General features: G+C 42.7%; 1 protein-coding gene across 5 annotated transcripts in view; it reads right to left on the bottom strand.

The window, feature by feature from the left end:
• The window catches only part of ELMO1 (engulfment and cell motility 1), a 526,171-nt gene that overhangs the window by 427,968 nt on the left and 72,774 nt on the right, over positions 1 to 25,429 (bottom strand). The window contains exon 1 of one of the 5 annotated variants that reach the window (XM_072783479.1): positions 20,272 to 20,418. The exons of the other annotated variants lie outside the window; for them this stretch is intronic. The gene's annotated coding sequence lies outside the window, so the exon portion shown is untranslated. Of the gene's footprint in view, positions 1 to 20,271; positions 20,419 to 25,429 lie in introns of those variants that run through there. 5 annotated transcript variants of the gene reach the window in all.

Raw genomic sequence — 25,429 nt, 5'->3', positions numbered from 1 at the left:
CAGGAAGTCAGGGCAGGAAGCCGCGTTTCTTTCAAGTGTTTTCTGTGTCACCAATGGAGCCCCGCACTGATGCAACCAGGATGCAACCAGGATGTCGTGAGCGAGGAGATGGGCCCGGGGTTTGCACACCTGCACACGCGCGCTCGGTGCCGCGTGCCCGAGGCCGGTATTCTGTGTCACCAACAGAGCTCCGCACTATAGCAACCAGGGTATCATGAGCAAAGGAGACCTGCCCCAGAGTTTGCACACCTGCACACGCGCGCTCGGTGCCGCATGCCCGAGGCCGGTATTCTGTGTCACCAATGGAGCTCCGCACTGATGCAACCAAGATGCAACCAGGATGTCGTGAGCAGGAGACCTGCCCCGCGGTTTGCACACCTGCACACGCACGCTCAGTGCCACGTGCCCGAGGCCGGTTTTCTGTGTCACCCATGGAGCCCCGCACTGATGCAACCAGGATGCAACCAGGATGTCATGAGCAAGGAGACCTACCCCGAGGTTTGCACACCTGCACACCCGCGCTGGGTGCCGTGTGCCCGAGGCCGGCTTTCTGTGTCACCAATGGAGCTCCGCACTGATGCAACCAGGATGTCGTGAGCAAGGAGACCTACCCCGGGGTTTGCACACCTGCACACGCGCACTCAGTGCCACGTGCCCGAGGCCGGTATTCTGTGTCACAAATAGAGCCCCGCGCTGATGCAACCAGGATGCAACCAGGATGTCGTGAGCAAGGAGACCTGCCCCGGGGTTTGCACACCTGCACAGGCACACTCGGTGCCGCGTGCCCGAGGCCAGTATTCTGTGTCACAAATAGAACCCCCCGCACTGATGCAACCAGGATGTAACCAGGTGTCGTGAGCAAGGAGACCTGCCCCACAGTTCGCACACCTGCACGTGCGCGCTGGGTGCCGCGTGCCTGAGGCCGGTATTCTGTGTCACCAGTGGAGCTCCGCACTGATGCAACCAGGATGTCGTGAGCAAGGAGATCTGCCCCGAGGTTTGCACACATGCACACGTGCGCTCAGTGCCGCATACCCGCGGACGGTATTGTGTGTCACAAACAGAGCTCCGCACTGATGCAACCAGGATACAACCAGGTGTCGTGAGCAAGGAGACTTGCCCCGCGGTTTGCACACCTGCACACACACACTCAGTGCCACGTGCCCGAGGCCGGTATTCTGTGTAACCAATAGAGCTCCACACTGATGCAACCAGGATACAACCAGGTGTCATGAGCAAGGAGACCTGCCCCAGGGTTTGCACACCTGCACACGCACACTCAGTGCCACGTGCCCGAGGCCGGTATTCTGTGTCACAAATAGAGCCCGGCACTGATGCAACCAGGATGCAACCAGGTGTCGTGAGCGAAGAGACCTGCCCCATGGTTTGCACACCTGCACACGCGCGCTCGGTGCCGTGTGCCCGAGGCCGGTATTCTGTGTCACCAATAGAGCTCCACACTGATGCAACCAGGATGCAACCAGGATGCAACCAGGATGTCGTGAGCATGGAAGGAGACCTGCCCTGAGGTTAACACACCTGCACATGTGCGCTCAGTGCCGCATGCCCGAGGCTGGTTTGTGCACTGCGCCGTTGGGGCACAGCCAAACCCCGAGGCAGAGAGGGCGGCCTTCCCACCTGGACCTTGAATTCTCCCTGGAATGAACAGTGTGGCTTTCTCGAAGGAAGATGATCCCCAGCAGCCTCTCCCAGATTAGCCCAGTTCTCTAGGATGGTTGTTTTAACTTAGTATTTTCCGATGGGTGAGATATTCATATGATGCGAAACATAAATGTTTGTGTGTGTGTGTGTGTGTGTGTGTGTGAGAGAGAGAGAGAGAGAGAGAGAGAGAAAATATAGTGTAGCATCTCCCTCCTCTTATGGTTGCACATCCCCCCCCCATAGCCATGTTTACCCCTATGTCTCCAGCTACCCAGTTCTTGCGTGCCCCTCCAGAAAGTCTTCGCGTGTACATAAGGCAGACGCAAAAATATATTACATCCCCCCCCTTCTTTATAAAAAAGAGGCAGCATTCCATACCATTTTTTTTCACGTTGCCTATCTTCTAAATCTTTGGATATCAGTGCAAATAAAGCAGCCCGGCTCCTTTTACAGCTGCATAGTAATTCTCTAGATGGAAGTCTCCTATAGGAAGAGTTAGTTCTCTATCATCTGGGTGCTCAAGTGATTTCTTACTCTTAGCTATTACAAATGAGGCTGTGGTGCGTGGCCTTACGCATGCATCATTTTACGCATGTGCAAGTACCTCCTTACAATAGCTCCACAGAAGTGAAATTGGTAGGTCAGAAACATATGTACTTTCATTTTATTTTATATTTTTTAAAGACTTATTTATTTGAGGGGAGGGCAGAGGGAGAGAGAGAATCTTAAGCAGACCCTCCGCTGAGTGCAGAGCCCAACTGCCGGCTCCATGTCACCACCCATGAGATCATGACCTGAGCTGAAACCAAGAATCTACTGCTTAACTGAGTCACCCAGGCATCCCAAGCATATGCAGTTTTACATTTTGATAGCCATTTCCAGATATCCCTCCATAGGCATTGCACCAATCTGTACTCTCCCCTCACAACCCCCAGCAATGGATGAGGCTGCCTATTTACACACAGCCTCACCAATAGACTGAACATTTGCACACCTGACTCACTGAAAAAAATATACCACATGTACTTTTAATGTGTATTTCTCTTACTGTGAGTGAGGTTGAACATAAAGAGGCAAGTGAACTTTTCAGTGAACTGTCCAAATCTTTGGTCCCTTTTCTATTGGGTTCTTGGTCCTTTCTTCTTAGAAATGGATCTGTGTATGAAGACTCTGATCAAACATGTGCATTTGGCTCTTTATCAGACCAGAGTAGGCCTTGTCAGTTATCACCCCCATCTCAGTGGCAGCTGAACATCACTGAGATGATGGAGACAACAGACGATGATGGAGACAACGGACAATGGCGGCCACCTGGCCAACACCGACAGTTACGGACATAACTAACTTCACCAAGCTGACAAGTGTAAGAAATGAACCAAAACAAAACTGCTGCTCCTTTGGCCAAGAATGATGAGAGAAGCCTGCTATGAAGCCAATCGGTGCTAACCAGCGAGAGCAAATCTACAAAGCAGTGGTTCTTTTCAACAATTACTGAGCCCTACCTATTCTGTGCCAGGCCTGTTCTCGGTGCTGAGGAAACAGCAGCAAATCCAGATGTTAGATGGCTCAAGGAGCAAAATGAGAAACAGAGAAGGAGCATCTGAAGCATGTGATCGTATCTGCATTTGAGAGGCAAAAGTGTAATGGTAAATAGAGAAATCAGGGAAAGCTCAGCTCCGCTGAGAAGGCAGCATTTGAGTAAAGGCTGGTGAGAGAAAAAAAAAAAAGGGCTGGTGAGAGGTGAGGATGTGAGCCAGGAGGAGATCTGGAGAAATCATGTTGAAGGCCAAGGAAACAGATAGTGCCAAGGCTCTGAGGTAGGAACAGGCCTAGCACATTCCTGAAACAGGCAAGTGGCTGAAACCAAGAAAGGGCAAAAGTAGTTCTAGTAGCAGCTGGGTCATAACTTGAGAGGTTCATTCACCACACACTTGAGTCCCTAGACCCTCTTGGTTTATGAGTCCTAAAGAAGAAAGTTCATGTCTGTGCTCATCTATTCAGAGTGTAAACTGGTACAACTTTCCAGAGGTCCTTTTGGCAAACTACCAAAAATCTTACAGTTTCTCCAAGTTATTTTACTTTTCCAGAATATTTCCTCAAGAAGTAATTATTCACTTAACCTTAAATGACAATGCTATTTTGGTTATGATTCCCCAAACTTGAAAACAATCGAATATTCTCCAACAGGGATTTGTTAAATAATTATGAAGTCTCATATATGCAAATACAAGTAGACAATCTGTACTGAGGCTTTCTTCTTCATAGTCTGCACCGTCTTTTACTCACTTGAGAATTCTATGAACCATGTATTACGTCTATACCACATTATCTCAATTCAGGATCCAGATGAGTTATACACCTTAGAATAAAAACTAAGAAAACAGGTTTTAACATGGAAATAGACTGTGTAAATATCAGGTAACACTATTCAAAACAAAGAACACACCATCTTGAGGGTCAGGAGAATTCAAAATGAAAATTAAAATGCGTTTTGAGCACCCTCTTCCCACCTCTACACAAAATCGGCTAGAATTACACTAAAAGGGGTCATCTAACCCCCCAGGAATCAAAAACCCAGGGTGTTTTACTTCCCCTTTAACTGGTATTTATTTCTCAAAGACCGTTGAGACAAAACCTGTTGGACAGGTGAGAGTACAATGATGTGGCTTTCCCTGAGTCTCCGTGGAGAATAAGAAAGCTGCAGTGTACAAAGGAGCCTTTGAGAAAGCCAAGAGTCTGGGGGAAACCCCTGGGAATTCACTTGACAAGTCCAATTAGATCTCATCAGCATTGCCCACACTAACAAACAGCACAGACGGGGCTCCCTCGGGGTAGAGTCAGGTGCACAACTGCAGAATGAATAATCCAGTCCACATCGTTAGCCTCAGAAGTCCACATTTTATCCTCTTGAATTTATATTGGCATGAGGAACAGTTAATTCTCGCTCATCAGAGCCACCAGCAGTAAAACTGAGCCTAATGTTGTCGGAATTGCCCAGTAAATATAAGGCTCATAAATTTGTGTAAACAGCCTGATAGAATAATTCTTATGCAAACTAAAATTTAAGACCCTCTGAAGGGAAGTCTCTGCAGCTGGCTAGATACTCCTCCAATCATTCTGTCTCTGAAGGTAACTCTTGAGTCCCTGGAGGCAGCTGGGAAATGGATGGAGAATTCTACAATGTCCCTGCTTGCCTGCTGATTGGTTTCCTTGATTCCAGTTTTAACTGGAAGATTCTACAACCTTAATATGCATGTCAAATGGCTTGTTGATTGTTGAGTGATTTTAATGAGATAAGAGGAGTCACTTTTTATTTGGGACTTAGATACTAAGTCCGCCTGTCAGTTAGATGTGGCTCCATAACCCTTGAGCAAGTTGAAATTTTATCATTCTGCTGAATGTCTCCTTCTTAGCTGTGGGCCACACACGTTTCCAAGACAACGGAGGGAAACCACTCTTAATTCCATCTAGAGGGACGCCTGGGTGGCTCGGCAGTTAGGCGGTTAATGCATCTGCCTTCGGCTCAGGGCGTGATCCTGGGGTCCCGGGATCAAGTCCCACACATCGGGCTCCCTGCATGGAGCCTGCTTCTCCCTCTGCCCGTGTCTCTGCCTCTCTCTGTGTCTCTCATGAATAAATAAATAAATAAATAAATAAATAAATAAATAAATAAATAAATAAAATCTTTTTAAAAAATCCGTCTAGAAATCTGTCTCTACACATTGTTCTTCGCCCAAAGTTCTACTTATCTCTGAATTTGAAGCCATCTCACTGTTACATTTCTACATCTTTTTCCAGTCAATTTGATTAGGTTTGGATGCATAAAGTTCCCAAATAACCTGATTTTTTCCCTTTAATTTCCCATATAGTTTTTGCTTTCAAAATATAATAGCTATAAATAGCTTTAAACCCTTTTATCATATTTCTAGTCTTTGTTACACCAGCAAACCCCATTAAAAGAGGGGGAAAAAAAAAACAAGCCTAAGAGGACATTCCTATAGGAACTGTGTAATGGAAAAACTAACACACTTGCCTGGGTGAACTGTGTGCCCCACGGTTGCACTGAAAGGGCCTGACAGATGGGCCAGTAGAAGCCAAAAGGCAGATCAATGGGGAATAAATACCTAACAGCTGGATAAATGATCTGCCTCAACTCCTCTGTCCCTTCCTTCCTCCGCAGGAAAACTGTCCTCTGCCCCACTGGCCATCATTATCTATTGGTGGCAAATGATTATTATGATTATGGGAATACTGGGGATAGAGAGTTTCAATAACTTCCTCAAAATATTTACATACTCCCGAGGTGATGGAGGCCCCTTCTAACATGATTGTCAGCTACTGTGGTCCCCTGAAAATTCATATGTTGAAGACCTAACCCCCAGTACCTAAGAATATGAGTATATATCGAGATAGGGCCTTTAAAGAGGAAATCAAGTTAAAATGAGGTCATTAGCATGGGTCCTCATCCTATCTGACTGTCCTTATAAGAGGAAATTTGGACACAAACAGGTACACAGGGACAAGCATCCGAGGACACAGTAAGAAGAGGACCATCTACAAGTCAAGGAGACAGGCTTCAGAAGGAACCAACGATGCCAACATGTTGATCTCAGATTTCCAGCCCCGAGAACTGTGAGACAATGTTTCTGTTGTTGAACCCATCCAGGCCATGGTGCTTTGTTATGGCAGCCCTAGCAAACCAATATAACACTGAAGACAGAAAGCATAAAGAAGAAGCTGATGATTTCTCACAAAATGCTTAAAATTCCAAAAAGCACCATAAAAATTTAAAAATAAATGATAAAACCATCAAGAAAATATCTGCAACAGCTGTGACTTAATCTAGTCTAAATATCCTTAATAATGATCTCCTATAAATATATTAAAATAAAACACTTGCAGAACCTAAAAAAAGGAAATAAGGTAAACCACACAAGAGGAATTGTATGATCAATAAATACCCCAAAGATCACTCTTAACAGTAATAAGAGAAATGCAAATCAGAACAGCAAATCAGAGGCACCTGGGTGGCTCAGGGTTGAGGGTGTGCCTTTGGCTCTGGGCGAGATCCCAGGCATGGGGCTCCCCACAGGGAGCCTGCTTCTCTCCCTGCCTGTCTCTGCCTCTCTCTGTGTGTCTCTCATGAATAAATAAGATCTTAAAAAAAAACAACAACAACAAATCATACCTTTGTTGTCTATCATACTGGCAAGAAATAAACGTTTATTGACTGGTGAGCGTGTGGGCAAAATGACACTCTCATACATTGATGCAATCAAGAAAAAAAAGCAAAAACCCTTTAAAAATAAATAAAATTAATCTATTTTTAATCCACAAAATGTAGGGTAATAAATTTGTCTATGAGAAGAAGATCTGTTCTCATGAAACCACTAAAGCAGCGTTTCTTAACCACAGTGCTACTGACGTTTTGGATCAGAGAATTCTTGCTCATCCTTGGCGCTGCAGGACTTTTAGCAGCATCCTTGGCCTCTACCCAGTATTAGATGCCAGTTATACAATCAAATGATTGCTTAGAAGTTGGAGACAATCAAAATGTCTCCAGACCTTGCCAGATGTCCCTTAAGAGACAAAATCATCCCTAGTTGAAAAGCAGGTCACTAAGGTTACTGATTCTAATCTTGCTTTTCAAAAAATGTATTACATAAACCAACTTTACAAAGTGGACAGTAATAGTCATAAATACATTATTTTAACTGCAATAAAAGAGGGAGATGAGATGTAGGACAAGATTCACTTGAAGAAATAAAAAAACATTTTTTTTTAAGTTGCTAAAAATAGGGCACCTGGGTGGCTCAGTGGTTGAGCATCTGCCTTGGCTCAGGTCATGATCCCAAGGTCCTGGGACCAAGTCCCACATCACGCTGCCCACAGGGAGCCTGCATCTCCTTCTGCCTATGTCTCTGCCTGTCTCTTATGAGTAAATAAATAATATCTTTTTTTTTTAAGTTGCTTAAATCAACAGGAAAGAGAATTTACGTAAAAACATGACAACCCTGATACCACTTGAGGACAATTTTGTATCCTTTCACTCTAGCACGTCTTCCCTCACACAGAGCTCCAGAGAACTCTTGTAGCTTTGGTTTTGGTCCATCTCATGAGCTTTCCCACCGCTCCTCTCCAGGTATCAGGTCCTGCCCCACAACCAACAGTGGGCATGTGTGGGGCCGATGACAATACCCATCTCCCTGGCAACAGTGATTGACTAGCCCAAGGGACAGACACATGATCCAGGCAACTCAATTTCTGCGGATTGCTCTATGAGGCCTGGAAGGGAAGAGTTCTCTCTTTCTGGGGGGAGTTGTTTGGCAGCCGTCTTCCCTCCACGGGGTGACAAACCGTCTGCGATAGGAAGGAAGGGGGCAAGGAGAGACAAAAACAAGCAGCCAAGAGAGAGAGGAAAAGAGGACAAGAGTCCTCCCCATGCTGAGTTCCGGGCTCCTAACACTTTTTCTTCCATTCTCTGAGCTCTCCTAATACTCTTCTTAGATATATGAGCCCATAAATTCCCTGTTATGCTAAGTAAATTTGAGCTAGGTTTCCATCACTTATAATAGAAAAGCTTCAAACTAATACATCAACCCTATCATATCTGTTTATTGCCCCAAGTTATAATCTTGCCAGTCCCTTAGAGAGACAACTGGCACACAAAACACTGAAGTCACACAATCTAACCGTGGAGCTACACAGGAATGACATTTTATTAACCAGTTCTAGGGCTCAGATACCTGCAATGTCCACATTTCTGATGGAGCCTTCAGTGCCTAGGAGCTACTTTTCCTCTCCTGGCTTGCAACCAGGAGTCATGCAGGCATTTGAGGAATTAGTCCTGGCCTGGCATTTCCCACAATACTATTTCCTTCAGATAAGTAATGCGATACAACCAAAAAAAAAAAAAAAAAAAAAAAAAGAAGAAGCAGGAGAAGAAAAGGAAAGAAAAAGTTAAATCTCTTGTAAAACACTGAATGAAATAATAGCTAATTATGGAACCAACTAGTTCACGTACCATATACTTTTCATAGCGACCTTATGAAATAGGTACTGTTACTAAACCATTTTACAGACTAGGAAACTAAGATGCACAGACACTGAGTAACTTGTCCAATATCTCATATCCCAATGTGGAGGCCCGCCAGGACTCAATCCACATCTGTCGGATTCCATCGCTCATGTTTTTAATCACTATACCACATTTTTTAAAAGGTTCCTTTACCATAGGACGCTTTGGACTTTTAATGTAATATATGTGTCCTGTGAAATTTTCCTATGCAATACATAATATTTCCGAAATGTGTCTTTCTAGAAAATTCTTTTTTTGTTCTTCCATGGAGCATCTTGTGGCACCGGTTTCACATGGGACACACTTTGGGAAATGATGCTTTGAGACCACTCACCTCCTTTGTTTCTCAGGAAACAAAGAAGTGCTGAATAGTCTTGGCCAGATACACAGTGGAAAGTAGCAGAGAAAACGTTTTCCTTTCATTCCATGTTGAATTATCATCACCTGCATCTGTGGGATTATCTCCAGGAAAGGAGCCCAATTCTTTTGAGTAACTCTTTCCAATTCACATTGGACAGTAAAAAAAAAATTCAATCAGCTATAACTTCTACCGTGCAAACAGGCAGAAAACAAAGAGCAGAAGAAACAGTATTTGTTATTTGTGAAAGCTTGGATTCCAACATCTCCCTTCCTGCTTTAAAACTCTAGATGGTGACTCAGGGCCTATCTCACATGAACTTCCCAGTCTGGCTCCTGCCTGCCTCTGAGCACCACCAGTGCCCCCTGCCCACCAACTGCACCCCTGTGCCCACCCCCAAATACACTCGCCACAACTCTAAGTCATGGAGAATACGTTTTTTCTTTAAGATCTCTGACAGTCCTTTTGCAGTGGCTGTGGGTAAAGCTGCATGGAGAAGGCAAGGCCCAGACTGGCCAGGTCAGGATTCGTCTCCAGTTTGCCATGCTCTACTGAGTGGAGGAAAGGCACCGAGACAAGTAGTGGCTTTCTTTCCTCCTCAAACTGCTGGCCATTTCCTGGGCATGGCAAATTCTTGTGCCTCCTGCCTTTGTTCATAATGTTCCCTCTCCCTGCAATGTCTTTCCCTTCCACCCTCGGGTTGGCTTCAAAGAGTCCCACCTAGGCTTCAAAGCCAATCTCATGTGCCAGATCCTCTGATTTCCCTGACCCCATAGCCGCCCAAGCTGAAAAGCAACTGCCTCGTGTGCCTTCTTAGGTGCCTGCAATGCATCTCCCAGAGCACCTTTTCATACTTGATGCTATTAGTTTGAGGCCCCCCACAAGGGTGGGCATCATATATCTTATTCATCTCGGCACCTCCAGTCCTGACCAGATGGTGTGGCGAATAGCAGCTCAGTAAATAGTTTTCAGACAAGTCAATGAATAAATGAATGAATCACTCTTTCCTTAAAAGCAAAGTCAGGGATTTAAAAAAAAAAATGTGAAGGATTACTCAAATCAATGATGCATTTTTGAAATCCAGAATTCCTTTCTCAGAAAACCTCCAGGCACTTCTTCAAGCAGCAGCTATTCATTTGTCCCATTGGACGGGAATAGAAATAGAGGCGCCCAGAGGTGAGAGCAGGGCCTACTCTAGATTGGTTTTCCTCCTGGAGAAATTCTGTCAAAAGCAAGAGGAGACAGGAGCTGAGCTGCTGGTTCTTTGCCCTTCACTAGGAGCTCTCTTGCACTTCGGGAATCAGCATCTCAACTGGAAAGTTCATTATTTTACAAACAAATGCACACACTTCCTCCTTTATTCTGGTTTTGGGGTATTTGCTTTTTGAATTCCTTCTCAGCTGTTGTAATGCCAGTGACTGTTCCCCTCCTGCCCCACCCCCCTGCTTCCCCCAGCTCCCCTGCTCCGGGCAGGCAGGCAAGCCTTGTCACCCGTGATGTGGCTGACATTCCCCAGTGGGGGAGGCAAATCTGAGGCCCGGCTCTCTATCTCAGAACCCAGACTCGAGGCCACAGGAAATGCTGGAGCATTTCCACCATCCTGTGAGCCAAACACTCAAAGTTTCCAAACCTGCTGATCAAAAAACAATATGTGAAACTTCTTTCTCCCTCTCTCTCCAGCAACAGCCGAGCTCTAAAGGCCACCCTAGGAAATTCGATTGCATCAGATGAGCAGCCAGGGCCTTCTGCGGAAGGCAGAGTGCTGGGCTGTGCCTTCACAGGCTGCCACCTGACAACTCAGCACTGAATTAGTCATTCTGAACGCACACAGAATGCAGCGGCGCACACGGGACGGTCCTAGCCTCTGCCTTTTTCTCCCCGCTCAGGTCCACCCGGTTTCATTCTCCAGATGAGCACGAGCTGGTGAGGGAGTGAGGTCAGAGGGCTGCTTGGGTGTTAAGCCAGGTCCTGCCGTGTCCACAGCTCTGTGACTTTGGACAGTTACGTAACATGTCCAGCCCTCAATGTCCTCCTCTGCAGCCCTGGAGTAAGCCTGGAACCTGTCTCATAGGATGTTGTGAAGACTAAATATATAAGGCAATGAAAACAGAGCCTGCTAGGGTAGTATTCATAAAATACCAATTTAGCAGGCATGGGGTACCCGGGTACAGCCCCCTGTAGCCCCCCTAGTGAAACACACAGAGGTCCCACCGCATGGTGGTTCTTTTTCCCTTTAACATCATAAACAGAAGGGGACACAGCGTTCTGACGCTAGAGGGGAATGATAACTCAGCTCCAAGTCCAGGGATGTTTTATAAATAGGGACACTTTTTCTTTTTTCTGGGTTTTAAAAGATGAGCCCAGGTTTCTAGGCAAGTGACTGACTAGGTTGGGAGGAATTGGAAGGGGAAAGGTCATGTTAAGAGTCTGGAAGGATCCACCTGCCTTTCAAAGGCAGAAATGCCTGAGCAGATAACCCAAGCAGATGGAGCATTACAGACCTATTTTCTCTCCTGACCCATGTCTTGCAGGAAAGGTCTCTAAGTATAGGGAGGGGACTCAACTTCTCAATCCTTTGTCTCCAAGAAGAAATAGGTGTAGTCTTCACTTATGAGATAGCTAAGAGTCCCTTGAGAAGAATGGAAGAGGTGCTCTCTACCCAGAGAGGGACCTGCCCCACTATTACTGCACAGCTCCCCAGCTGTATGTCCCTCCAGCCCTGCGGAGTGACTTCCAACCTCTCCGTCTGAGGGGTTGATCCATCCAGCTGCCCCCCCCTTAACTGAGCTGTCCTTCCAAGGAAAACACTGTGCTGTGTTTTCCAAGTGAGTAGCCCTAAAGTGCTAATGTTCCACCCACTCAGGAACTTGACAGAGGGGAGGCACTAGGGGCCTGATGAGCTTGGCTTGCCAGACCTGGGCCCGGCTGCTCCCCAGAAGCTGAGGTTTCAGTAGGGACTAACGATTACCCAGCACTTCTACTGGAGTACCATATCCTGGCTCTAAACAGAACTTTGAAATGTTTCTCAGGAAAGTTTCTGTTAGAAAACACGAATTTCCTCCATTTTCAGGGCTTTAGACAGCTTATCCCTTTGGTAATTAGGCACAAGCCCACACCCTCAGCAAGACAAAAACCAAAACCTGATTTTTCTCTCTTATCTCCTTTGCTTTAGGAGGCTCTGTCAAGACTCCCAGGATTATATGATAGAAATCTCCTCTTCCGGTTTTTATCTGGGTTCCCTCACAAGTTGGCTGCAATTTGCCTTAAGATAAAATACTGTCAGGGCACATGCTATCAGCATGCACAGGTGGCTACACTTTGAAGAGTTTTTCACACAAACACCCAGATACTAGTGGATCCAGCGGCCCAGCGTTTGTTGTCGACAAACAAAAGGATTGCTCCTCCATAGGCATGTATGTGAACCCAGATATTCCTTACCACATTCATTTAAAAATATAAATAAAACTGGTTACAAACCGGGGGAAAGGTGGCCTGCAGTTCTGTTTTAAAAACAGGTATTGCTGATTATATCCAGGAGTTGCCAGTCTGCTTACTGCCAACCAGTGGATCACGTTCTAGATGGATTTTTTTCGTTGCATGCTCATTTCTTCCTCACTCTCCCCTGGGCAGAGCTTCCCTACACTCCGTTTGCATGCCCTGGGAAGGGGTGAGATTAAAAGCTGACAAGAGGAAAACAGATAGAAGGACTTCTAACTCAGTGCTAACAATTTGCTGAGTACCTTTAAAATTTTACTTTGGTAAATGAACAGGATGCTGATGATTTAAAAGCCATTTTTAGGAGCACCTAGACGGCTCAGTCAGTTAAGCGGCTGCCTTCAGCTCAGGTCATGATCCCAGGGTCCTGGCATGAAGCCCCACAAACCGCTCCCTGCTCAGCAGGTAGCCTGCTTCTGTTGCTCCCTTGCCTGTGCTCTCTCATTCTCTCTCTCTGTTAAATAAATAATAAATAAATAAATAAATAAACAAACAAACAATTAAGTCCCTTCAAACAGTCCTTTTTATCTGCACTCAGTTCCAGCAAACGTGGGACTCAACTAATATCTGTTTTGATAAAGACTAGGCAAAAACCAAACCAATAATAATAAAAACAACCACATACCAAAAAACCCCCCAAACAAACCAAAAAACCCAGCTAGATTAGTGAGTGAGACTGTGAGAAAAAAAATTAGAAAAGGCTATCATGCATCTTATCATTTTCTTATAATAATATACTCTGCCCTTGCCTAGAAAAGAGGTCAGATATTATAAATCTTTGTGGAATACTTGAGTTCTGCTGACAGTTCTGGTAACGGGGTCAGATTCTAGGACCTAATTATCTGAGGCATGAATTTAATGAATGAGGTCAAAGAAAACCTGATTCTACTTGACACCTGAGAATCTTAACTTTTTTCATCTCCTCAAATCAAAGCTCACTGCTCCAAACTTTTTAAAGAGGCAAGATGCCATAAGAAAGAAGACAGGTTTTAGAATTAGATCTGGATTTGAATGTGAAAATGGGTAATGCTTTAGGCCAGGGCACAGGATTACAAGGTTTGCATTTTGCCTTAGGCTATGGGAAAAAACACACTCCAATGGAGCAACGATACACAGGACTGGAGGAGCTTGGTAAGAAAGAAATTGATGACAATGTCTTGGGCTGATATGGTGCCTTGGAGATGGAGAAAAATGAAGGTTTACAAGGTATTTAAAAAATAAAAATGAACAGGAATTGATGATAGACTGGATGCCGAGACAAGGGCAAAGCTGGGGTGAAGGGTGACCAGGATTCTGGTTTACTTAACAGAATAGATGGTGATGCCATTTACTCAACTAGGACTACTCCAAATAGAAGATGCACTCCCTGCCAATCTGTTGACCACTGTCAAGTCAATGGATGCATATGTTCATCCAGAGGAACCCGTGGTAAACTCCAAGCCATCAGTACAAGAGACACCCCTCTTACCCACCTCTTCCTTATGGGCCTATTTCCTTTACTGCAGATTACACCTAAAATTCATGGCCATTTCCTTCTTATTAAGTTGAGAGGCAGCAGAGTACAGCAGTTACAGCCACAGATTAGACACAGATTGTATGTATTCTAATCCTACTTTTACTGCCTCTTAGCCCTGTGGCCTTGGGAGAACTGCTCTCTGTCCTCAGTTTACTCAACCGTAAAATGGAGGGGAAACCACAGTACCTACCTCACAGTCTTCTTGAGATGAGTAATAAGATGATGATGGCAACAAAAAATCCAGGATTTTACAACAAATATGATTCATGAGGAAGAAGAAGGCTTTAAGCACTTCTCCACCACAGATCCCCATTGTACCTTCCCACTTTGTACTAACCCAATATTGATAGTGACGTAGTGAACTTGCTTCTGACTTTGACTCCATTGAAGGAATCGTATGGCCTGAGCTTTTCAGGCTCCACACAGACTCACTTCTTGACACTGGGACAGACCTGCAACTTGACACTACCCCTAAGAGCTCTACAGGAAAAATACCCCATGGCTCAAGCATAACTACCTGGTAGTTATATAAAAAAAAACCATGGCTCAAGCATAACTACCTGGTACCTGCTACAACCAGGATCTCTTGACCGCCTCTATCTTTTTGCTTTTCCACTTAATGAATGGATAAACTTTTGCGTGAGTTGGATATACTCTCCTAAATCCCTGGAGAAAGAACAGAGGGACTCTTTTATAAGCTGATAACATGATTTTCTTCCCACTAACAAGGAATAATCTTAATTGACATCTAGCTCTGTCAGAGTATATAGCCTCAGAACAAGTACTCAAAACTGAAATAATGATTTTTGGTATCAGGCTCCAGTTTTTAATGAGCTTATTATGGCAAAAACCTAAATAGCAAATCAATTCACTCAGGTATAAATTCACTGGGAAGTTACACAGCTTAAAGTAGTTTACAAAACTTGACTGAGAAAAAAGAAAAAAGAAAAAAAAACTGAGGTAGACAGACATTTCAATAGACATTTTATCATTAACTTAAAGATTGTCCAGGCAAAAATTAATTCAGCCATGTGCTAAGGCACAAATTTATTGGGGGACCAAGAGGTACAAAATACTTTTTTAAGAAAAATCTGGGATCTGCAGGAGGGTACTCTTTGACAGACTCATGAAGAGGTAGGGTGGCTGCCCACTCAAAAGTGGGATTAAATTCGGCTCATCAAATTTCCAAAGGATTTCAACCCAATCCCCATATCAACTGACCAGGAAAGGTACATGTTGTGGTAAGTAACTTCCAAGAAGAGTAAAGAGTGATTGCACTCTGCTACCTTCCCCAGTAAGTGCAATATTGAACTCACTGCCCCTCTAACACAGTTGGTGACTGCTTTGTTTTCAACAGGAAAATTTTATAAAGTCTCAAGGTTTAATAACAGGAAATCTATTTAATAATTTATGGTAAAACCATAAGATGGAATAAGTAGTCATTAAAAAATCACATCTAGGGATGCCGGGGTGGCTCAGCGGTTGAACGTCTGCCTTTGGTTCAGGGCCTGATCCCAGATTCCAGGGATCAAGTCCCACATTGAGCTCCCTGCATATGGAGCCTGCTTCTCCTCCCTCTGCCTGTGTCTCTGCCTCTCCTTCTGTGTCTTTAATGAAAAAATAAAATCTTTTAAAAAATATTTTTAAAAATCACATCTAAAAAATCTATGATGCTAAACATTTCCAAAATACTTTCACTGATTCAATTATATCCATTAATATTTCCATATTAATAAATATGTATTCCAGTAAACCCTACAATGCCAAGAACTCACAACTCGAATTCTCATACATTGTCGGTAGTAGTAGCTCTCCGGGGTACCTGGGTGGCTCACTTGGTTAAGTGTCTGCCTTCAGCCCAGGTCATGACCCCAGGGTCCTGGGATGGTCCTCGTAGGGCTCCCTGTTCATCAGGGAGTCTGTTTCTTCTTCTCCCTCTACCTCTGTTAAGTCTCTTGTGCTCCTCCTCTCTCTCTCAAATAAATATTTTTTTTAAAAAAATCATTAAATAGTAGGTGTCCTTTAAGAAACAGTTTGGAAAAAAAAAAAAGAAACAGTTTGGGCAGTTTCTTATAATATTAAATGTACATTTTCTATACGACCCAGAAATTCTACTCCAAGGAATTTACCTAAGAGAAGTCAAGGCATATGTTCACACAATGACTTGTAAGTGAATGTTCATAGCAACTTTCTTCATAAAAGCCAAAAACCAAAAACAACTTAAGTGCCCATCAACTGATGAATGGGTAAACAAATTATAGAGTATCATCCATACAATGGAAGACCACTCAGCAATAAAGAAAGAATGAATTACTACACACAATAATAGAAATGACTCTGAAGAGCATTGTGCTAAATCAAGGGTCAGCACACTTCAGCCTACAGGCCAGATCTGGCCCTCTGCCTGTTTTTGTAAACAAAGTCTCATTGGAACAGAGCTACCTACGTTCAGTTCATAGATTTTCCAAGACTGCTTTCATGCCATACCCAACAGAGTTTGAATACTTCCCACAATGACCCGACAGCCTACAAGAATACTTACTCCCTGAATCTTTACAGAAAAACTTTGCCAATCCTTATGCCAAATAAAAGAAACCAGACACAAAAGAACATATACTGTATGATTCCACTTCTATGAAATTCTAGAAAAGGCAAAACTCTATTGATAGAAAACACATCAGTGGTTACCAGGGTTTGGGGACAGAGGGCTTCGACTTTCACAGGGCACACAAGGGAACTTTTTAGACAGATGAAAATGGTTTGTATCTTCATTGTGGTGATGGTTGCATGACTGTATACATTGCTTAATGTACACTCACTCAATAAAAAGTGATTGGCTTCGTTCTATCTCCACAAAGCTGACCAGAAAGGAATATAGGTGTACAAACTATACGTTGTATCACATATACATGTGACATAATATAACTTATCAATTCCTACCTCCTGCTAGGTGTTACCGGGTATTACCCTCTTTCAGTGCTGGGAAGGTGACATTGCATTTTATATTCAGACCAAGTTTCTGCCCAGACCCACAGCATAGCTTAGCTTAACTAATAAAGGGCTCGTTTCTTCATCCTAGTCTTTCTCTAGACACTGTCTCTGCAATTTCATATGATCCCATAGATACATTTAAATCTATATACAAACCCCAAGTTTCCTCCCTTCCCTCTTCCTTCCTTCTTGCCTCCTTTCCTCTGTTCCTTCATTCTTTCCTTCCTTCCTTCCTCAGTCAATTGCCTACAGATATGTAGTTATCTCGAAAGCATCTCAAACAGCATATCTGAAATGAAACTCTCTTCTCCAGAATCTGTTCCTCCTTTGGATTTCTCTGTATCAGAAAATGGGATTGTGGTAGACCTTTACACCAACCTTTCTGTTTCTCCTCTTCTTCTGAGCACCCTAGAGGATTAGACTTCCAGCTCCTTGAAATAAAAGGGTACACCCATATACATAACCTCTTGTGGCCAGTGACAGGTGACTAGAAGAGACAGAAGCACCAAAGAGTCCCTGCACGACCCTTCATGTCCTCTTTTTCCCGTCACAGCAAATTTGGTAGAACCAAATTTGTTAAAATGGGCAGTCTGATCACGGGAGTTTAGAGAACAGTTGCCCTAGAGGGTCACTTGGATGTGTAGCCCACTTGGCATGACTGAAAACTTTGTGCTAGTGGCCCAAAGTTTTGAGGCTGTTGTTACCACTGCAGGCCCTAGTCTCCTCTGACTAATATAAGGACTTCAGGTACTCATGTGAAAATCTAGGTATCCTTCTTGACGCTCCTTCTCCCTTACCTTCCACTTCCCATTCACCACCAATCCAACTAAACCCTTTCAAATCTATCCCATTTTTCCTATTTTCATGGCCAAATCAACATCTCTCAACTGGACTCTTATAACAGGCCTCTAGTCTCTTTTCCACACAGCCACCAACGTGGAAACCACAAAAATTTTCTAATGGCTCTTCTGTTTAAGTGGCTTCAATGGCTCCCTGCTATACTCAGGCTTAAATACAAAGTCTTAACAGGTCCACAAAGGCCTAAATAATCCAACCAGTGCCCACCTGTCCAGACCTCAGTCATATCCACTCTCACTCTCCGTCGTCCTCTCTCTGTCTCCACTGTCCCCTCCCTCCCTCCATCCCAATCCCATTTCAGTTCCTCTGGCCCTCTTTTGGTTGCTCTAGCATGCTAAATTCCTACCAGGAACTTGGTCTCCCCTCTTCTCCATTTTCCTTTCCATCTACTTGAAGTCACTCTAAAACACATTTACTATTCCTTTCACTTCTCACCCTTCATTTCTTACTAGAAGGGGAAAAAATAACTCCTGAAAAATCTCAAGAAGTGATGATTAAGTTCTCAGAATTCATAATACCATAAGATCTAAACACTGACAGAAGTAGAAAGAGAAAAGAAGTTATCTCTCTCCAGTCCTTGGTAATTGGGGAAAGGAATTAAACAGAATGTAGGAAACCAAAGAGGCCAGGGAAGGGTTCTCTGAAAAATTATACCCTGGAAGGACTTTAATGACTTCATGACCATCAATGCCCATTGACACTTGTGCTTTTATATTTAATCCCAATCTCTCAAGAATCCCTCACTTAATTCAGCTCTAAGACCCTGCCCTAGGCCATAAGTCTCTCAGATACAAAAGAGTCTCCTCCCCACAGAAAGGGAGAAGATGCTCCGGTACATCCCTATCTCCAGGCCACTATGGTGTCAAAGGATGATATCCTCCTGGCAAGCTAAACTGGAACTCTCAATACATTTTTGCCTTAGGATCAAATTCTTCAAATAGTCATTATCTGTGTCTTTATCAATATAAAATGAGAATTTAGAGATACTCAGGGGACCTTCATATGGCTGTGTGTCTAACACTGATTCTGCCAAATATATTATTGAATTCATGACGAAAAGTGTTTCAAGTTTCAGACAAAAATCTGGAATGTTTAAACGTATGCTTAAATTGGGAATTTCCTGAAGAGTTTTACTCACACTTGACACTTGTGCTTTTACCTAAATGTTATTAATTCAATTGGAGAAAAAGACCTTCTTTTCATGTTTGCTTGTTTTAAAAATCTTTAATGAACAGGAAAAATAACCACATGAGTTCTATAAGGCATGCTTTAGTGCTTTAATTCTGATCTTTATTTCTGCTATGTATTGTTTTCCATAATTCTTAATTTTTATAATTAAGATAAGAAAAACTCAAGTCAAACCAAATTTGTTTTTGCTGTCATCTTGAAATGTGTAAGTTTTGTTTGAGAAAGGGGAGCAAAGTAGAGCGCTTTGGTAGACACATCCTGTCTTTTAGATGCAAGACAGCTCAGGATATTACCTTTCCTAATACTACTGATTAAAAAAATTTTTTTTCAAAAAGTGACTCCTTCTGAAGAGGGGCCAGAAGCACCTTCTTACAAAAGCTCAAAAAGTTTGTACAAACTCTTATATGTCTAGTACTGGAACTTATTAAAGATTATCTCTGGATGGGATCCAAAACATCTTTATAGTTGATGGTTGTGAATGACTGTCATAACTTGTAAGGTGAGAAATGTGGGTATGTTTTTAGCTTTTATCACATAAAAAGCTCTTTGCCAGCATAGGTTTACATCTGAGTCTGCATGGGATGGGAAAGAAATAGTAGTTTCCCTGTCTCCTCCCGTGGGTTAGAAAACACATCCACTTTCACAGAAATAACTTCTAACATCAGGCCACATTGCCATTTCATGTTTTAGATTCTATGATGTGGTCCTAAAGTCTTAGGATAATCAAAGGCAGTGAAACTTCACAGAGTGAAGAGTTCTTCAAATGAGCACCTGGAAATGAAAGCAGTTGTTCCCGTGAATCAATTCCCAAGCTTGCTGCAGGGGATCATGCATGGCGAGGAGAGTGAAGCCAGGGGCTTCAGAGCCCAACAGGAAAGGGATGGACTCCAAGCTCCCGCCAGTTAGTGCGGGCTAACACCAAAGCAGCAGCAGGACACAAAGCCCAGCCGGAGACAGGCTCAGTACTGGTCCCCGAAGAAGCTCTCCTCATTAGAAGAAGCAGAAGACAAAACTACCGTCTATTGCAGAACCACCAAAACGCCAGTTCTCAAATACAAACTACTCATCTCAGTCATTATTTCTTAGGACCAAAACTTTGATCTCAGTGATCATAAAAATTCAAACCTGGTGTGAAGATACAGGAGAAAATGTGGCTTCTGAGGTAAAGTGGAGAGCTGAAGAGCTAACCAACTAGTTAATCGATGGTGATGGTCTGAACATTCTTTTCCTCAATAGTAGATTCTTCTCTCAATTGCTTATGATTATTCCAACTCATCACTTATCTTTTCCTAGGCATAGAGAGACATAGAAGATATCACCATGAACACCACTGTCCTTCCCGTGTTGTCATACTACTAAATATGTGCAATGACTTTAAGCTTCATAAGTACAAAATGTAAAATGGTTATGTCACTGTCCCCATCTCCTACTCCGCTCTTCCTCTTCTGGCCATGTGGGACTTCTTGAAGTTCCTCAGAAATACCCTGCTTTCTTCCCACTGTTACCACAACTTCCCAGAGCTGCTTTCTCACCTTATTTCTCACCCAAATGCTATCCCCTCAGAGAGGCCTTGTCTGTATAACCTAATGCCAGTAAAACTGCCACACATGTCAGCAAGCATAATTCTCAATCATCCTCTTCCTCTCTCTCTCTGCCATCCTTCTTCACTCACCACTTATCACTACCTTGCACCATATATTTTAAAAGATTTTATGTATTTATTCATGAGAGACACACAGAGAGTGGCAGAGACATAGGCAGAGGGAGAAGCAAGCTCCCTGTAAGGAGACTAATACAGGACTCGATCTCGGATCCCGGATCACAACCTGAGCCAAAGGCAGAGACACTTCACTGCTGAGCCACCCAGGAGTCCCCTACCTTGCACCATATTATACACTCATGTATTAGGTTATTGTCATAATTCCACTCTAGAGTGTAAACTATGAGGCAAGGATGCTGTCATCTTCAGCATTATATGTCTAACCACACAGTAAGCTCTCAATAAATATCTGGTGAATAAGTAACTAATAAATAAACTGATTAGATTTAAGGTAAGTCATTTATTTCTTAGACACTTTGAGGAAATTCCTCAGAAGTGCAGTGAAAAATAGCAAGTAACAGATTCAACTCAGTAAGTGCGGGACCTGGAGAGCCTGGAAAAGACTACAGAAGAAAGAATTGCTTACCTAAGCATGGTGCAAACTAAGTATCACCAGACTGTTATAGAAAAAATTACTGGGCGACACCTGGGTGGCTCAGTGGTTGAGCATCTGCCTTTGGCTCAGGTCATGATCCTGGAGTACTGGGATTGAGTCCCGCATCGAGCTCCCCTCAGGGATCTTGCTTCTCCCTCTGCCTGTGTCTCTGCCTCTCTCTCTCTCTTTCTATGTATCTCTCATAAATAATATAATATATCTCATGAATAAATTAATAAATCTTTTTTTGAAGATTTTATTTATTTATGCATGAGAGACACAGAGAGGGAGAGGCAGAGACACAGGCAGAAGGAGAAGCAGGCTCCATGCAGGGAGCCCGACATGGGACTCGATCCCGGGTCTCCAGGATCACGCCCTGGGCCAAAGGCAGGTGCTAAACCGCTGAGCCACCCAAGGATTCCCCTAAATTAATAAATCTTAAAAAAAAAAAGAAAGAAAAAATTATTGGGCACTGGACCTGGGTTCCAGTTGCAGTCATGGAATCAAAATACTCTAAACAAAAACAAAAAGCTAGAAATCATAGCCAAAACGCAGTAATTTACATGAAATTATTATTGTACAACTCTTTGGAGCATCTCTCTACTTGCTAAGTGGGATGTTGCCTGATTTATGTATCATTTAATAAAGCCAATTAGATATAAAAATTTACTTGGTTAAATTTTGTTTTTTTTTAACATCATTTATTGAAAAGATATTTATAACATTTATATTGAACAAAGACTTACTACACAACATATAAAAAGAGCTCCAATAGGGATCCCTGGGTGGCGCAGCGGTTTGGCACCTGCCTTTGGCCCAGGGCGCGATCCTGGAGACCCGGGATCGAATCCCACGTCGGGCTCCCGGTGCATGGAGCCTGCTTTTCCCTCTATGTCTCTGCCTCTCTCTCTCTCTCTCTCTCTCTCTCTCTGTGTGTGACTATCATAAATAAATAAAAATTTTAAAAAAAGAGCTCCAATGAATCAATATGAAAAGAATAAGCAACCAAAAGCATGGTGGCATTTTATGAGAGAGAAAGCATGAAGATCAATAAACCTATGAAAAGATGGTCAACCTCATTGGTAATTAGGAAAATGGAGAGAAACCCTAACGCAACACTATTTTAATATCCTTGAGACTAGAAATTTTATACAATCTGACAATACCAAGTGTTGAAAGTATGTCGAGCAACAAGAATTTCATGTGCTCCTGGGGAGAATTTAATTTGGCATGACTACTTTGGGAACACGATAGCATTGCCTAGTAAAGTAGTAGGTGTGTAAACCCCCTACATCACAGCTGCTCCTGTCCTGAGTATACATCCCAGAGAAACTCTTACTCATCTGCTCTAAGAGAGGTATACAAAAATATTCATGGCATCATCCTCACGGCAAAAAACTGGAGACAACTCAAATATCTATCTTGAGAAAAATAAACTGCAAGTCACAGAAAAGTTCATACAGAGTAATTCCATTTTTATAAAGTTCCAAAATATGTTCTCTATATTTATATAGCCCTAAAAATTAAAAAAATCATGAATGAAATATTCAGCACAAAGTTTTCAAAAGTGAGGGAGGGGAAAGGGATCAGGGTTTCAAAGGTACTGGTAATGTTCTCTATCTCAGGTTGGGTGATGGGTATGTTTTAATTTTTTGTTTTTCTTCATTAAATAATGCATATATGTTATAAATCCTCATCTGCCTCTATAGTATACTTAACAAAAATGTAAAGTTTTTTCATAATTTATTAAAATAAAAATTTTACGTGTTGATATTTATTTACCTAGAAAATTCACTTATGTGAAACACCAGATTTTAGCATGATAACAAAAGAGTGAGACACTCCTATACTAATAACGGAAGTATCTTTAAACCTTCTTGTATATATCTAAAGTAGCTATGTCTCAACAAACTGTATGATGCAGAAGAATCTATCATCTGCTAGAGAATGAATCTTTTCTTTCCTAAAGAAGGAAGGAGCATGTTTTCTACTGAGGCAGAGTTAAATAACCTTCACATTTGAAAAGCACAGAATAAATGCAGTCTCTTCCTGCTTCTCTTCATCAGTGGCATGTTTCTTATTCCTTGCCTGAAATTCCCTCCTCTCACCCATCCCTTTGCATTTACTCATCACTCCCTGGATGAGTTGATGGCTTGTCATGTGACTATTTAGGAACTCCAGAGGATGGTGGGGTTGGTAGGGTGGCAGTTCATACAGAGAAAAATGAGAAAGCAACAGAGACATATGCTCAGAAATATCTTCTTCCTATGTCCCTGTTACTAGAACTAATAAAAATAATTGTCAAAATGAAAATCGTGAAATGACTTAATTTGCTAGTAACCTGCTAGTAATTACCACTTAGTCATTGTCTTGACCTTTAGCAGTATGAGATGAACACTGGCTCTGCTCGGTTTATTTAAAAAAAAAAAAAAAAAAAGCAGTGAGCTTCTAGTTCTAAAACTCACTGATTTATTATAAATAATTCAGTCTTATCCCCGCATTTTAAAAATAAGGAAGCTGACAAGGAAAGTGACTGAGGCAACAAACATAGCTTCATGTGATAAGACCATAATCTCTGAGATCACGATTACTAACTGGCTCTATCTCTAAGCAGCAGGGTGACTCTGGGCAAATCTCGAAATCCTCAATGTCTCCTTTGTTAAATGTGGGTTATACTGCTACCTCACAGGTCTTCTGGGATGATTACATGATACCAAGTGCTTCCATGAGACACTGGCACATAATAAATGTTCAGTGTGTGATCACTGTTTTTATATCCTAAAATCACAAAGCCAGGAAGGTCCAAAACAGAATTTTCCATAGATTTCTCTTTTTATCCACCTCTAACCTACACATCTCATTTTTGAAATTATAGCCACTTAATAATACCTTTTATAACTTTGAGTTATACTACTATACTTTTCTCTCTTCCCCGGGGCTAACTGAAACCTATGTAAGTATATTCCAAACTAACAAAAATGCAGTAATTCAATAAATATTGGCCACTCTTTCTGCCAATCCCTTCAGTCTAGTTTACATATTTAACGGGTATTTTCAGCTGTTTCTAGATAAATCCCTCACTCGTCAAGGGAACTGGCAGTCAAGTGCCTCTCCTCGGCACTCTTTTTTCATAATTATCTTCCTTTTCAACCTGGCGTTGAGAAGAGAGTGATTATCAGGCGACATCATCTCCCCCCGTCAGTCAGGCTCTTAATGATGGCAAATGTAGCCACAGCCAGGCCTGTATCCTTGTAAAAGGAACATCCTCCTCTGCTTTTCTGATCTCACCCTCTGTGCTGAGAAATCATCACAGGGTGCTGTGACACCTAAGGGAAAGATCACCTGAGAGACCCTCACCTGAAATCCCCCCATGCCATCGGCTTTGCGAGTCGGTGCCTCAGGTTGCAGCAGGAGAATCAGATGTACAGATGTACAAGTGAAGATGAGGCTAGAGGAGGTCTGTTCTGGGAAGGGCATGCGGACTTACTCCAAAGCCAAAAGCAAACAATCTAACTAAACCAATATGCAAAAGTGGTAGTTTAATAAATTTAGACTTTTGTGGTAAATCCCTCTGTTGAGTACTGTGCTTCATCTTTCCATTACAAGAAGTCCGAGGCTTATTTGTTTGTGGTGCTATTTTAATTTAAGCAGTGCTTTTCTTAAAAAAAAAAAAAAAAAAACTCAACACGTTATCATAAACGCTTCATGGCTGTGCAAACAATTTTTATTCACTTAAGCCAACACAACTACTGATAGAAGCTCAAAATGTAAATAGAATCATTCCATAATTCCCAGTTCTTTCCTTTCCTTGCAACCCTAGGAGACTCCCTCGGAGTCCAACCAAGCCTCATGGTTAAGGCACTAACGGAGCAAGAGCATCCAATCAATGAGAAAATAAAACATTATTTGTTACTCAATAGTTCTAAAAACATACCAAGGTCATCAACATGAGAGAATGTGCACTGCGTTGGTTTTCCAGACACTTATTTAATGATTTTCAATTTAATTATATATAGGGTGAGCACCATGGCTGAAGTTTCCAAGGAGCTAGTCTGGCCTTAGTCTGGCTTCGGACAGCTTTTCCCAAG

This window comes from Canis lupus, chromosome 18 (genome assembly GCF_048164855.1).
Source record: "Canis lupus baileyi chromosome 18, mCanLup2.hap1, whole genome shotgun sequence".
In the NCBI taxonomy this organism is placed as follows: domain Eukaryota; kingdom Metazoa; phylum Chordata; class Mammalia; order Carnivora; family Canidae; genus Canis; species Canis lupus.
Note: the sequence above shows the minus strand (reverse complement) of the source record. Positions and strands in the feature narration are given on the sequence as shown.